The 13350-nt window shown below is 38.9% G+C and overlaps 1 protein-coding gene across 3 annotated transcripts in view; it reads left to right on the forward strand.

The window, feature by feature from the left end:
* The window catches only part of DCBLD2 (discoidin, CUB and LCCL domain containing 2), a 60398-nt gene that overhangs the window by 21242 nt on the left and 25806 nt on the right, over window positions 1–13350 (forward strand). The gene's annotated exons all lie outside the window — the stretch shown is intronic.

Below are 13350 nucleotides of genomic sequence, written 5' to 3' on the forward strand. Positions count from 1 at the left end.
GTCTCACTTTTGAGCAGGAGGGGAACCTCTTTATTGACAAGCTTTATTTTATTTGCTAACAAAAAGCAGAGCTTGTTTTAGGGTGAGGGACTCTGGTACTGTCGAATACAATGCTTCAATTTGAGAAACTGCTAGAGCTTCTTAGAAGAGTTCTGCTAGTGAGGGACTGTTTCCTTGCCAAAATATTTTCATTTATCTTATTCCAGAGAAGGTTGGGGAGCCCATATCCTGTATCTCTAAATGCTGGCATAATTCTAATTTGAGTCAGGAGTCCCATATAGAAATGAAGCTGTTGTCTAGCTCTTGAAGGTCTGCATAAAGTTATTACTCAGGGCATTAAATATGTGAATAGGCTTCTAAGAGAATATCTTGATTGAAAATGAAAGTAACCCAGAATTCAGGAATTCCAGAATTAAAGTTGCTTTAAAGCTCTTTTATAAAAGTACAGTGAGTGTTACTATGTAGGAACCTAGCCTATTCATTATGTTAGAGAAGCTGATCTGCTGTTAATAAGCAATTGTTCATTTTCTTTTCTACTTTTCAGCAGCTCTAAGCCTCACATACAACATGGTATTTCAATCTTTTTCAGAAGATAGTGTTTTCATTTCTCACATGCTTTTCTGTAGAGTACCTTCCTGGTACGAACTGATTTAAAAATAACAATATTTTGGTCAATGTGAAGCTTGTTCTTAGTATTGGGACAAATGGTGCTCCTCTCCTTCAAGACGACAGCAATCTGAGAAATGAAAAAGTGCAGGTATTGCTGTGGTGAATATGTTTCTCACAGTAGCCCAGTGTATTACCTTCTAGGAGTCAAGTGGAATTTTTTTTCAGTCTATCATATTAAATAATCATTCAGTGTATGTAATTCAAAATTCTTTGGTCAAGGACTTGAACTTGGGTGTGTTTCTGTCTTCAAAAATTATGAGCATTTTTTATTAGCTGTAACACCTTCAGAAATGCCCTGTGCTGCATTTCATAATCTTTTGCCTAGGGGACTGTCCAGCTGATGGCTGTGCAAGTCAGCTTTTGTGATTTTTGAAACAGTTGTGTAGTGAATCTAGCTCCTGGTTGCAAGGAAATTGATACTTGAAAAAAATACTTAGAGTATTTTTTTGTTGTTGTTGTTTTTTATGTAATTAGGCAGGTGTGAATGAAAGCAAGCCAGCAGCTAAGCTTCCTGCTCTTTGTGGATTGCATTTTGAGAAACAGTGCTCTTAGCAGATGTTTAGGCATTGACATAAATTTGGTATGGTCTGTTCATTAGCTAAGTTTAACCTCTTTTATTTTAAATTTAGAAAATACCGCTACAGGAGGAATGGTTGCTTAGCTTTCATCAAAGTAGAAGTTGAATAATGTGTCAGTAATTCTGAAGGTATGAAGCTTGTAGGGTATGTAGAGCAAGAACTTTGTTACCACACTACTAACTAGTTTGGTAGCCATCTGTTGGGATTCCTAGTGGATACCAGTGTGCATGTAAAACTGGGGAAAAGTGCCTAAAGTTACAAGGAACCTTTTATTCAGAAGCTGATTCCCCAGTGACTTAAAGCAGATTTATTTGCAGTCTTTTTTTAAAAAAATAAGTGTTGGATGCTTGTTTTTGAATGCGATTCCCACATTTTGTTCTTAACAAATAGCTGCCCATCAGTTCAAACCGTGTTGAAGAAAGTGCAAAAAGGTGATTGAGCTTTGTAGCTTAAAAGTGTTTGCTTTGGTGTAGCAGAAAAAAAATAAGTTTTGAATGTCTGGTACTGAGTTTTCATTGTCTGAAAAGTGAAGTGGAAGAACTAATGTCTCTGTGCTCATTGAGCCTCAAGAAATGAATGGTTTTCCATGGTCTCCTTTTTGGGGACTCAGCCACAGTATTTGTGGATCATTTCTACGTTCCTTGTTTCTCATCAGTTCCTCACTGTGCTCTCCTCTCTGCAGTGCTCCTGGTCTCACCCCTGCTTGTCCCTCCTGCAGGGCAGTGGGCATAGGTGGCTCTGACTGTGGCCAGTCCAGAATTGGGCAGGTGCTGATCCATCAGCCGTAGTTTGGGGAGAAGGAATCGGGCAAAGAGAAGATGGCTCTAGCTGCGTATCCAGCGGCTGAGCAAGATGGGGAGAGACTGCAGCTTCTCCCTCAGGGTCCTGGAAGAGATGATTTCCCGCTGTAACAGGGGCTGACAAGGGTTCCAGCTGCCGGGGTAGCCCAGTGCAGGTGTGTCTTTTCCTGCTACAGAGAGTTCTGGGCATGTGAATACAAAGCACTGCTGCACAGCCGTCTATCACATGAGCGGTTGCCATGTGCTGCCTTGCACATGAGTGCTGGTTTCTATTCTTGCTAAATTAGATTGGTTGGTGTCTCACTGCCCTTTGTATCCCTTGTCCTTGGCTGGGCTCATCTGGAAGGAAGGGAATCACAGCCAAACCCAAAAGGAATTATTTTGATTAAAACGACCCTCAGATCTTTGCACGAGAGATTTATTGTCCCTCAAATTAACATCAGATTAAGTGTTTTATAAGGAGGAGGGGAGTGCTCTAATGAACTGTTTTGCTTTTTTAATGGGACAGTTTTACTTAAGAGTGCAGAGTGTTTTGAAGATGAAGTTGTGCAGCTTGAGGATTCAGGTATTGGAACCATTTAGGCTGGAGTGCTGAGGCAAATCCCTTTCATCCCTGTGTCGAGAAGTATGGCAGAATTTTTCAAAACCGGGCCTTAAAGTTAGGGAAGGCTTTTACAGGTTTTCTGATGCTCTTTTTAACTTCCCAGCATTGCACCTTGAAGATAGATTTAGAGAGGTGGAAGAGTGCCATAAAGAATTTTGTGGCAGCATGCTGTTCCTGAAGGGAAGTGAGCTGGTATTGAAAGTATAGACCTAAAGAGAGTGAATATTCTTTGCTTTTGGAAACAAGAATCTCAGCAACTTTATTTTTCCTCCTCCAGGTAATGAGCCTTGCTTGAAGTGGGTATGATCTGGTGAGCAAAAAGTACATCCATGTGTTCTGCAGAGCATCTTTTCTGGGAGGGAGCCTCCCAGTACTGGCTTGGTTCAGCCCAGCTCATCTGGGAGCCTGGAGGTGGTGCTAGCCTTGTCCATTCCTGTAAGGAATGCAGGAATCACCCTTTTGTGTAAATACCCTTTGGAGCTCTCATGAGAATGTATTGCATTTTGGATTTAAGCAGTACAGTGCATGTTGGTTTTTTATATAAATATTTTATAGCTATAAATCTAATAGTGACTTGACTTTTGGACCACAGAATAACACTGATTTTGAAAATGGTTTCTGGTTGATGCATTTTTTGTCTAGTGCCTGAAAAAAACCCAAAAAAGCCAAAAACTCAAACACCAGCCCTTGCATGGATAAGAAGCGTTTACCTGTGCTTACTTTCCAAGCATGTAATTTCTGGTGTTTCCTTGCATGACCACTTAGTTTCTCTTGGTGAAAAGTTTTAAGAGGATAACATTTCTTTATGGTTGCTGAACTCTTCAGAAATGACATCAAAGCAGATAGTCCGTACTTGTTTAGCTATTTCAGTATTTCAGTCAATAGGATTGTGGAATTGTAGCACAGTCACCTGGTACTGCTTATGGCATTTGGATGCTTCCTGTTGGCATTTCTTCAAAATCTCTGTGTTTGCAGTTGTCACTTCTGTTTGGGTTATATTCTTCTTTTTTCTGCAAATACCAAAACAAAAGCAATTTTTAGTGAGTTAGCGGTCTGTAAAGTTTAGACCAGCACAGCTGGTGGATACTGAAGCTCAGTGATTGGTTATGGATTTGATTTTGGTGAGTTTAGTTGCATCCTGAAAATCAAGCCTGTAAGTGTTTATCTTTACAGTAAGTGACAACTCATACCTCTAAATATTTTGTTGCAAGTTTGCAGTCAGACTTGGATTTTTGACCTCTCAAGCTATAAAAGAACTAGAATATATTTACAGTAGCAATGTGAAACACAAGTCCACGAACCATTAGAAGTGCAAGGATTCTTAGCAGCTATTGGCAGTTCCTTCTAAAAAAGTTCATTCTTTGGAAGAAAAAGGATTCCTGGAAGCAGAATATTCGTAAATGGGGTCTGACTATGTACATCTCAGAGGTTCTTGTTTTTAATGTTTGCTGAGGTGAGGAGGATGTGTTGGCCTGGTCACTGGTCTCTCTACAAGACGTGTTGTGCATTGTGACTCAGGTAATCATTATTTTCCTACTGTTATTTGACTGCTGATCTTAAGAACCTTTGTTCTCAGTATCCTACTGAAAGTGCTTACTTCTGTCCTGTTAGTAGAAATGCCATGCCTCTTGTTTTTGAGTGCTGTCACAATTAGGAAGTCCCAGTTGCGCACTGGGGCCGTGACAGTTGTGTACATTGATCATCACATTAGTAAATGTTGCTGTGGAAGCTGAACCAAGTTTGTGAACTCATTTGTGTCATTCTTGGCAATACCAGTGGGTGTGCTTTTAAGAATGTCTTAGAAACAGGTGGGGTGGGGGGGTTGTTTTTGTCCTCCAGGTATTTAAAGCATGATAGCTTTAGAAGTAGTTAAAAAGTCTCTTTCTTGATGCATTTACTCAAGTCTGAAAACTTCCTGGAAAGAAATTTAATGCAACATCTGAATTCCCCTTTGTTAGAGTAGTGACTAGCCAACTCTTAAGTAGTCAAGGTGTACAAGAAAACATACTTTAAAGGGCCTTTCTGCTCTTCAGTACACTATAAAACCATCATTTTGTAAAATGACTTATAAATTAGGATCAGACAGGTTCAAATGTGCTGCTTTTTTCTTTTTGTGAGAGAGGGACTGGAGGTTTTTTATTTTAATAGTTTTTCAATATTTCTTCTTATTTTTATTTTTTTAGGAAATATTTGTCTGGCATTTTCTTTATGCCAGACCTTGTTTTTCATTGGCAAAACTGTATTACAGTGGCTTTGTTAATTGCAGTATTAAAGAAAAAAAACAAGCAGCTGTTTTAAGATTTTTTTTGTCGTTGTTCTTTGTGGGTATCTGATTATGTTAACATTTTTCATTGTTCCATAAAAGTTTTAAATTAGTGTATAACATTTTAACATTCTTTGTGATGTGACAACTCAATTCAGCTAATCACAGGAGACTGCCTTATTAACCATATTCCATAGATCATGTATCATTTATGAACTGAAAAGTGGAAATAAAATCAATGATCAGATCATTGATACGTTTTATTAAGTACTCCCCTTCCCACTTTACATCTTCACTAGCTAATCCACCTTCTAAATCTTCCTTCCAGATTTTCAAGTTTTCCAAATATACTTCTAGCTCAAGGAAGAGGTTTTATTATCTAGGATTGGAATATTATCCATCAGAATGACAATCCTTGCCAGCTACTCATCTTTGGATTGTCAGTCTTGTTGGAATTTGATGGATAGTGCATGAGGTCACATGAATTCTCTTTTAAAATTTTTTCCCCAAAATGGTTTTTCTGATAAAACCACTTCTTAAAATCAACCCCTCCAATTTTCTTGTTTCTTTACTTTAAGTGCTGTCAGAGGTAATAATTCGATACATCCTTGTGAATACTATTAATGGTGAAAAAAGGAACTTGAAAAGCTTGACATGCTTCTGAAAATGGTTGTGAGCAGATAATTCTTCTGTCATAGTTTCTAAACAGGAGGATGGTGTAAACGCTTCCCAGAGTGTCAGTCATCACACTAATGCTGTTTATCCTGACCTGATGCTTACTCAAGGTTTGTATATAAATGTTCTGTAAAATTATTCCAGGTTTGCAAAAGGATAATTATTTTTCATCCCTGAGTACCATTTTCTCCACGTACTCAGTGATCCGTTTGTGATTTTCTTAAACTTAAATTGGGCCATCATAGGACCTCAAATGTTGCTTAACTGTGAAGAGGAAATCTTTTCAGGTCTCTTAACTGTAAATTCTTGGATTAGCAGGAGTAGCTGTTTCAGTGCCCAGTTGCAACTTTCGATGTCGAAAGATAACACTGAACTATTTTAGCAGTTGTGCCACAGTTCTCCTTAGTTTCAGGCCACTATAAAATTCAAAATGCAAAAGTAGGATGTGTAGAGTGTTTTAATTAGACTTGGCAAGACAAGCCACTTGTATAGCTACTTGCATGTAAACTTGGGTTTTTTTCTGGGGAGAAACCTCACAGGAATGAGGCAGGTGAAAGAGCCTCGATATCTTGAGTGGAAAGATGAATTACAGTGGTGCAGTTTTGTTAACTGTGGTTACTCCTCAGAGTTCAGAGCTTTTTCCTGTGAAAGTGTAGCGTATCACAGAGCTATAGCTCGAATGCTGAGTATGTTGTGCATGTATGATTGCCTGTAGGACCACAGAGGGTTTCAGAGCTGGCAGCTGCTGCATCTTCAGAAGGACTGCATCCCATTAAAGCCCATATCTGGTTATTTTAACTTCGCTCCAGAATGGTTAAGATACGGAGAAAAACATCTTGCCTTGTTCTTTGTGGTGAAAAGAAGCCACTGGTACTTCATTTTTCTTTTGCAAATCTGTGAGTTTTGTGATAAACCAAGGAGCCCTAAACCACATTATATGTTCAATTCTGTTTTTATGCAATTATGTACAGGTGTCAGAGTGCATCTCATTATCACAAGGATGGAAAGAGGAATGCATTAGATTGAAAGCTTTTGAACACTTGTGTACCAAGTCTAGTGATGATCAGTTTTTGTCTTTTTTTTAAGTATATTTGAAAATTTCAAATAAATCATTTGCATTACTTTATCTCTTCATTTTTAGAGCTGTTTTCAGGTTCTCCAGTCCTCCTACCAAAGCATCATTTCCTTCTTGCTATGAAGAAGGTACAGCAAAGCTGATGGGTAGGCTTAAAGTTCAGAGGTAGCTTTTACTGAAGCTTCACACACTGACTTCTTACATGCTCTCGCTATACTTTTCATGATAAATTTGTCACTTAAAACATAATGACTCAAACATTTAAATTTACTGTCATCTTCCTAGTTCATCATCTTGTTTTTCAGTAATACATAATGCTTACTTTATTGGTTGTATTTATAGAGGGTCAAAAGTGTGAAAACACCTTTCTTTTAAGGGAGTATCTACAGGGCAAAATTATGAATGAAGTACCTTTTAGAACAGATTGTATATTAAATTTTATGGTGCTAGAATAAAGCCAAGTCATTCAACGTGGGGAAACTCCAAACAAACTCCGTTGTAATTTTGAAATTATATTAGAAAATGAATGTTAGAAATCAAGATGATGCCATATGCCACCTACACTGGGAGAAGGAACTGCTGGTGCACAGATGTGAAGTGGGACTCTTTCATCAGTTGCACAACAACCTTTAAAGAGGGTTAGAAATATATTTAAAGTCTTGGTTCTTGGTGTAGCTGTGGGGTGCAAATAATGACAACTGTGTTCTGAGGTTTTCAGTGACAACTGTGTTTTGAGGCTTTCTTTTTGAAAGCATCCATCATACTTTTTCTTTTTTTTCTTTTTTTTTTTTTTTTTGCTCAAGTAGTCAAACCAGGAGCTTCCTCCCTGCCAGCTTCTGTCGATTCTGTGGTACCAAAAACTGTTCTGACCTGTGGCTGCTGCTGTCTCCTCCCTGTTCCTACCTTGCATCCTCTGCATTGTTCAGGCACCAGTGGCTGGTGGGCCATACCCATCCCTCGCCCAGCAAAAGGCAGCTGGGATGGGAACCTGGGCTCAGAACTTGTTTGGAGCCCAGCAGGGATACAGGGAGCACTGGCAGTGGTTGGGGCAGGGAAGGGGCAGCTGCTCATGAGAGGCACCATGGATCTGCAGTTCAGGCTGTGCAGTCTCATCTATGAACCAGAAAAGAAAGGGGGAGAATGTTGAGTGTAGCATTAATTTAGCATGTGAATTATTGGTATGATTGGAGAACTTTTTGCCTCTTAGTTGACATATGTGAGGCTTGTGAAATTTCACATGGTCCTAGTGTGGTGAGGAGTTTGAAGAACTTCCAGGAGGTTTAAAGCCCATTCTGACCATGGCAATTGCTTATTCTCAGAAGTGTTTTGCATGACCATCTGTGTGTTATTTTTCATTTATTCATTATCTGTGTTTCTGCTATGTAGCACTTAAAGCCCTGAAGCACAACAGTGTTTATTTTTAAGTAAATGTTGATGCAGATTGCAAAGTAAATGCTCTGTTTTGGGAAGTGGGCAAGCTGCATGTGCCAGCCAAAGACATGGAGTATGAGCTGTCACTGTGAGTCAGCCTGGGCAGCACATCAGAGGGGCTTCTGCCCTCTCTACCATTGAGTACACAGTCCTCTCACAGGCTCCTCATTTAGATCACTTGTCACCATGCCTAGCCTGTCCTTGTAGGCTTTTTTTGCCAGCATACTATTCAAGCAAGTCATAGCTGTTCCTGGGGACTTACTCACATCATTTCCTTGGCATCAGTAAGTAAAAGCTCTGCAGCACAATCTTACACAGCTGATGTCTCTCCTGTTCTGTAGGAGTAGTCAGTTCAGTTAGTACATGACAGCAGAGGAAGCACATGTCTTAACTGCTCTGACAACTTAATCATTTTAGAAAGTGTGTTTTAAAATCTTGTCATATTTTGGATGCTAAATTTAGGATTCCTAAGTGTTACTCTTTTGTGTAAAATTCAGTGGCTGAAAGTTAAGACTGGAGTTCCAGAGAGAATGATTGTAAAGCTGTATGTACAGATTAAAATAATAAAGTGCTAATTATCACTAGCCCAGCAGGTGGCCTGTGTTGTAAATGAAAGCAGTAAAATTTTGTTGTAATGGCATATTAAATTTTGTATTTTTGCTGTAAGAACAAGAATCAGCTTCTGTCTCCTCTCACCCTCTCCAGTCCCCCCACTGAGCTGCCAGCATTTTGAAAAGCAAAATGCTTACTGTGCTTTTGTCGTGTTCCTGTTTTTGTTAAAGCTCATCCCATAATTTCATTAGCTGTCTAAGGGTGCCCCAGAGAAGGTAAATCAATCCAAGCTGAGGCAGCTATAATCCCACCTGCCCTTCACTCCTTGCCCTGCCACTGGCACGGAAAGCTGGGTTGATGAAACCCAGCAGCGTGTGGTGACAGTGGGTTGGGGCACTCTGCAGCCAGCTTGGTTCCTCCAGCCAGTGCAGCACTCTTGGGCAGGGTTGGGATGGTTTCTGCCTCTCTGGTTGGCATTCAGGATTGTTTCAAATGCAAACACGGGTTGGCAGTGCTGGTGAAAGAAGCAGTTGCTGGTGTTCCCCTGCTCTCTTATCCCTCTGTCAAGGAAGGCACTGCTGCATATGCATACTCAAGTAAATTAGGGGGTTGCTCTAGGTTAAAACTAACAGCTGTTTTTATGCCAAATCCCTGCTCTGGTTGGCCATGTGGCTGCATAAATGTTTGCCTCTAGTACCAGGAAGGGTGTGAGAACATGTGGCCAAAAGTGAGAGGCAGACAAGGCTTGCTTTTGTCTGTGGCTGTGCTAATTTAAAGTGCCTTCAAGTGTTTATTGAGCTGTGGCCTTGCTTGTGGCAGTGTGGGGTATTTTATGTTGTGAAACATCTGTAGTGGGATGAAATACCCAAACCAGTATATTACTGAGGCAAATAAATGGCATTTAGATCAAAGTGGACTGCGTGCTTGTTGGCTTGTTAAGAAAATTAATTCTGACGGAGGAACAGATTCCTTCCTGAAGAACATCACTCTATGGAATTTGGTGGAAACAGCAATGAATTTGGAGGACACAAATAAGGACGTTTGAAAATACTTGAAAAAGCTGTTTAGAATTTGATGTCTCTGTGATTTAATTCCTCAGTGTTTCATGTGCATGGAACTCTTTTGTTCTTTGTGTAAACTTTCTTGCCCACACTGAGAAAAGCAGATGCAGTGTCTTTTACTGGTATGCTGGTAAAAAGTAGGGAAATGCAGAGCACAGGAGCTGAACAAAAGAGGAGAAATTATAACAATGCATTGAATCTGAAAGAGTTGTGTATTTGAACTTAAAATGAATGTTTTAAACCACCTTTTTTTTCATGACTGTTACAGATTTGGTTCTACCTTTGCTTAGTTACAAAAGTTTTAATTACATCCAATATTTAGTCACAGATATACAGAAATTAATAGCTAGTATATATATAAAATCTTCTCAGGAAACCCACAGGTTAAATTGAGTCTGTTCAAAAGGCAGTGCCACATGTTAAAATTGAGATCGGAGTTTTGATATGCATCAGTTACGCTTTATAGATTATAATATTGAGCTGTCTAATGTCTTTATCATTCACTCTCCTCCAAGTAAGGAATGGCAAACTATTCAGTGGTCTAAACAATTATTTTAAACATGTTTTAGTTGTGAGAACAGGTTTAGCAGTCACCAACAGCAACTGTTCTTGGGGGAGAAAAGTTCTGATTAATTGACTTCCACAACTACAAAGTATAGGTAATTTATTTTTTTTGTGAGTAATTATAGCTAAGCACCCACTTCTGCATGTTCAGTAGTCTTTTATTTTATTAAATTCCACATTTTCTTCAAATATCAGAGTCCTGTGGATTTGGTATGTTTGTGTTGGTCCAAGTTCTGTATTTTGTTGATGTAAAGAACTTGGCTTGAAGAAATTGTTTTCAATCATCTGCATGATTGCATCAGATGTCAGTGTACCATGTCTGGGGGGTCATACAGACTCTCTCAGGAGGGTTCATCCAGGCTGCACTCAGAGGTGCCCGCAGAAGAGTTGGATCTTGCTCCTGATGCCAGCAGTCTGTCTTCCTCTGCCAGCTGCTAAAGAGGTGCCCATGATTCTAACACAACTTTTGGTGAGAGCTGAGATTTTCCTCTTTGCTGTGAACTTGGTCCCCAGGACATGTGAAACTGGATGCACATCTGCAGCATCTCCAAGTGTCAGGTGTGATGTGTGCATACAAGTGATCTGGTGCTTCTACAAAGGGCTTTATCTATCCTGCAAGTGCAGGAGCTCTGTGGTGTGACAGAGAAGTCTGAAAGAAAGCAGGAGACTTGTTCAGCTGTGTACTGACAACAGAGGTTGTCAGCCCATCCAGGAAAAATTGATTAGGGAATTGATGTCTCTCTTCTGTGTGTTCTCAGGTATTCCACTCTCACAGATTAACAGAAGCAAAAGATTCTGTGGCACTTAATGACTTGCAAGTGGATGAAGTGAATACTGTTCTATATGCTGCTGGAGTGCAAAGAATTGTACTTTTTGTTGGAAAAATTGCTGAGTATTGCAGATTGCTCCCCTGTTGCTGGGTGTGTGTTTGTGTCTCTGGAGTTCATCAGTGGTGTTTAAATAAAGTATGGCAGAAATGATGAAGCACCACATTGTGTGGAGAGGCTCAGTAATTGCGCTTTTGTAGTACCAATACAAGAAGATGTGGGTTCATTGTTCTGCGAGTTTCACTGGAATTGGGATTTTTAAAATATTCCAGATAGCTCATGAGTGATGCTGCTGCCCTTGGCAGACTGTATATGCCATGGTAATCTTCAAATTCTTCAGGCATGAAGTGTCTGGCATTTCTGTTATCACTAACCTAAGTGAAATGTAATAAAAAGATCTAAAATGTCCATTCAGAATGAGCTACTTTTAAAAATTGACTTAATAGTAAGATGCCAGATGTAAGATGTGCAGTTCAGCACAACCATTTTTCCTTTCCCTACCTTTCTAGTATGATTTGACAGCAAGTTCTGTAATATGAATAGAGGAGTATTCTTCTTCTCATGTTTTTAAGAAGGCCTACAACAAAAGGGAGGTTTGAGATTGACATTTCCATGAAATTGTGCTAAGCAAATTAGAAAGTTTTTCTCTCTAGCCATGGGAAACAAGACATTGTTCCAAACTACAAGGGGCAGTGTAATTTTTTAGTGATGTGTCTTTAAAAGAAAAGTCACAACGTCTTTTTAAAACTTGAAATGTTTTATTTGCATTTTCTCTCCTAAATGTGTTGTTTTGGAGTTCTTCTTGCTTTTTCTCATCAGAAATCTGTGCCCTCTTTATTGTGCACAGTGCAGGTAGTGTTTCATGCTTGAGACAGCTGAACAGCAAGCTAGTGGAGAGGTGTTTAAATGAACGTTAATGCATGATCTTTTCTACTTGTAGCTGGAGGAATTTACCATTTAAATACATTTTAGGTCCAAGAGGAGACCCAGGCTTTCTTTTGTCTTTCCAGCAGCATAGCCTTAAGGTGCAGGAAGGTAGGGAAGAGTCAAAGATGCAGAATCATGTGTATTATTGGTATTCCTGGTTTTAAGAAATACTATTTGTGTGGTGACTGCATTGCACTAACAGGCCTATTGAGAAATAATGAGAAATAATTAACTTCTGATCATTATAGTTCATGCAAGGATTTTTATTTTCCTTAAAATGCACTCAGAGCAACGTATCTGCCCGTACAGATGAATGCTACTATGATTTCATAAAAAGGCCACTGTGTCAGTGTATGTGCAGAGTATTTAAATCTGTAAATGAATAAGTAGTTGCTTACCCCATCATGGGACAGGAGGAACACAGAATTGGTTGATGGCTCATTGCTTTTGTTTAGGACATAACCTAAAACTGACTGCTGCTTATGTTGATAATTCTTTTCATATCTGCAATATAAAGAGTTTTGAAATGCTAACCCTATGTATCACCATGAATATATTTGTTGTTTTTGTTGTTGTTAATGTAATAAATTCCATGCATTTTGTAAGGTGTGTATTTGCTTGTGAAAAGCCATTTTAGTAGAAAAGGAACCCTTTATTGTTAAGTGTTAACATATCAAGACTAATCAGAAATCTGACATTTGAATGCTTAGTAGCTAATAAACCAGGGCCATACACGTTCTGCATAATAAAGTTTTCACTTTTCTTAGGTTTATAATATGCCTTTTGAAAGAAACCAGGATTGTAATGATATATAAAACATGCAGTTTAAGTTACCTCTTTGTAACGTTGAACAATGGTGCCTCGTGTTAGAAGAACTCTTAACTTAGAAGAGTAATATATCAGCTGTCATCCAAATGGAAATAATGTTTGTCATGGGATAAAATAAAGTGTTTTAAACCAAATTGCATTCATGAAAACATGGCTGAAGAACAGCTTCACAAATACAAATTCTGATTTTACTAAGCAGATATTCCAGTTAAGTTTTCCAAGGATGTATCGTTTTCATTCCAGACTGCTAGCAAGATAAACAGCTGCAGTTTGTATCTGCATCCATTTATGATTCTGTGTGTACTACTAGTACTTTAGCTTTTATAACATGCAGATGTTTCAATGTGCTCAGATTATAAGGAGAATAGTTTTTCTTAGCAGAAATGAGGTGTGTTTGCAATCAGACCTAGTTAACTTCATCACAGGGGTTTGTTTTTTTCACATCACTTCAGTGCATTGGACTTAATTTTTCACTCAGTCTTATATGTAGTACATA

The sequence above is a fragment of the Cyanistes caeruleus genome, chromosome 3 (assembly GCF_971803275.1).
Source record: "Cyanistes caeruleus chromosome 3, bCyaCae1.hap1.1, whole genome shotgun sequence".
In the NCBI taxonomy this organism is placed as follows: domain Eukaryota; kingdom Metazoa; phylum Chordata; class Aves; order Passeriformes; family Paridae; genus Cyanistes; species Cyanistes caeruleus.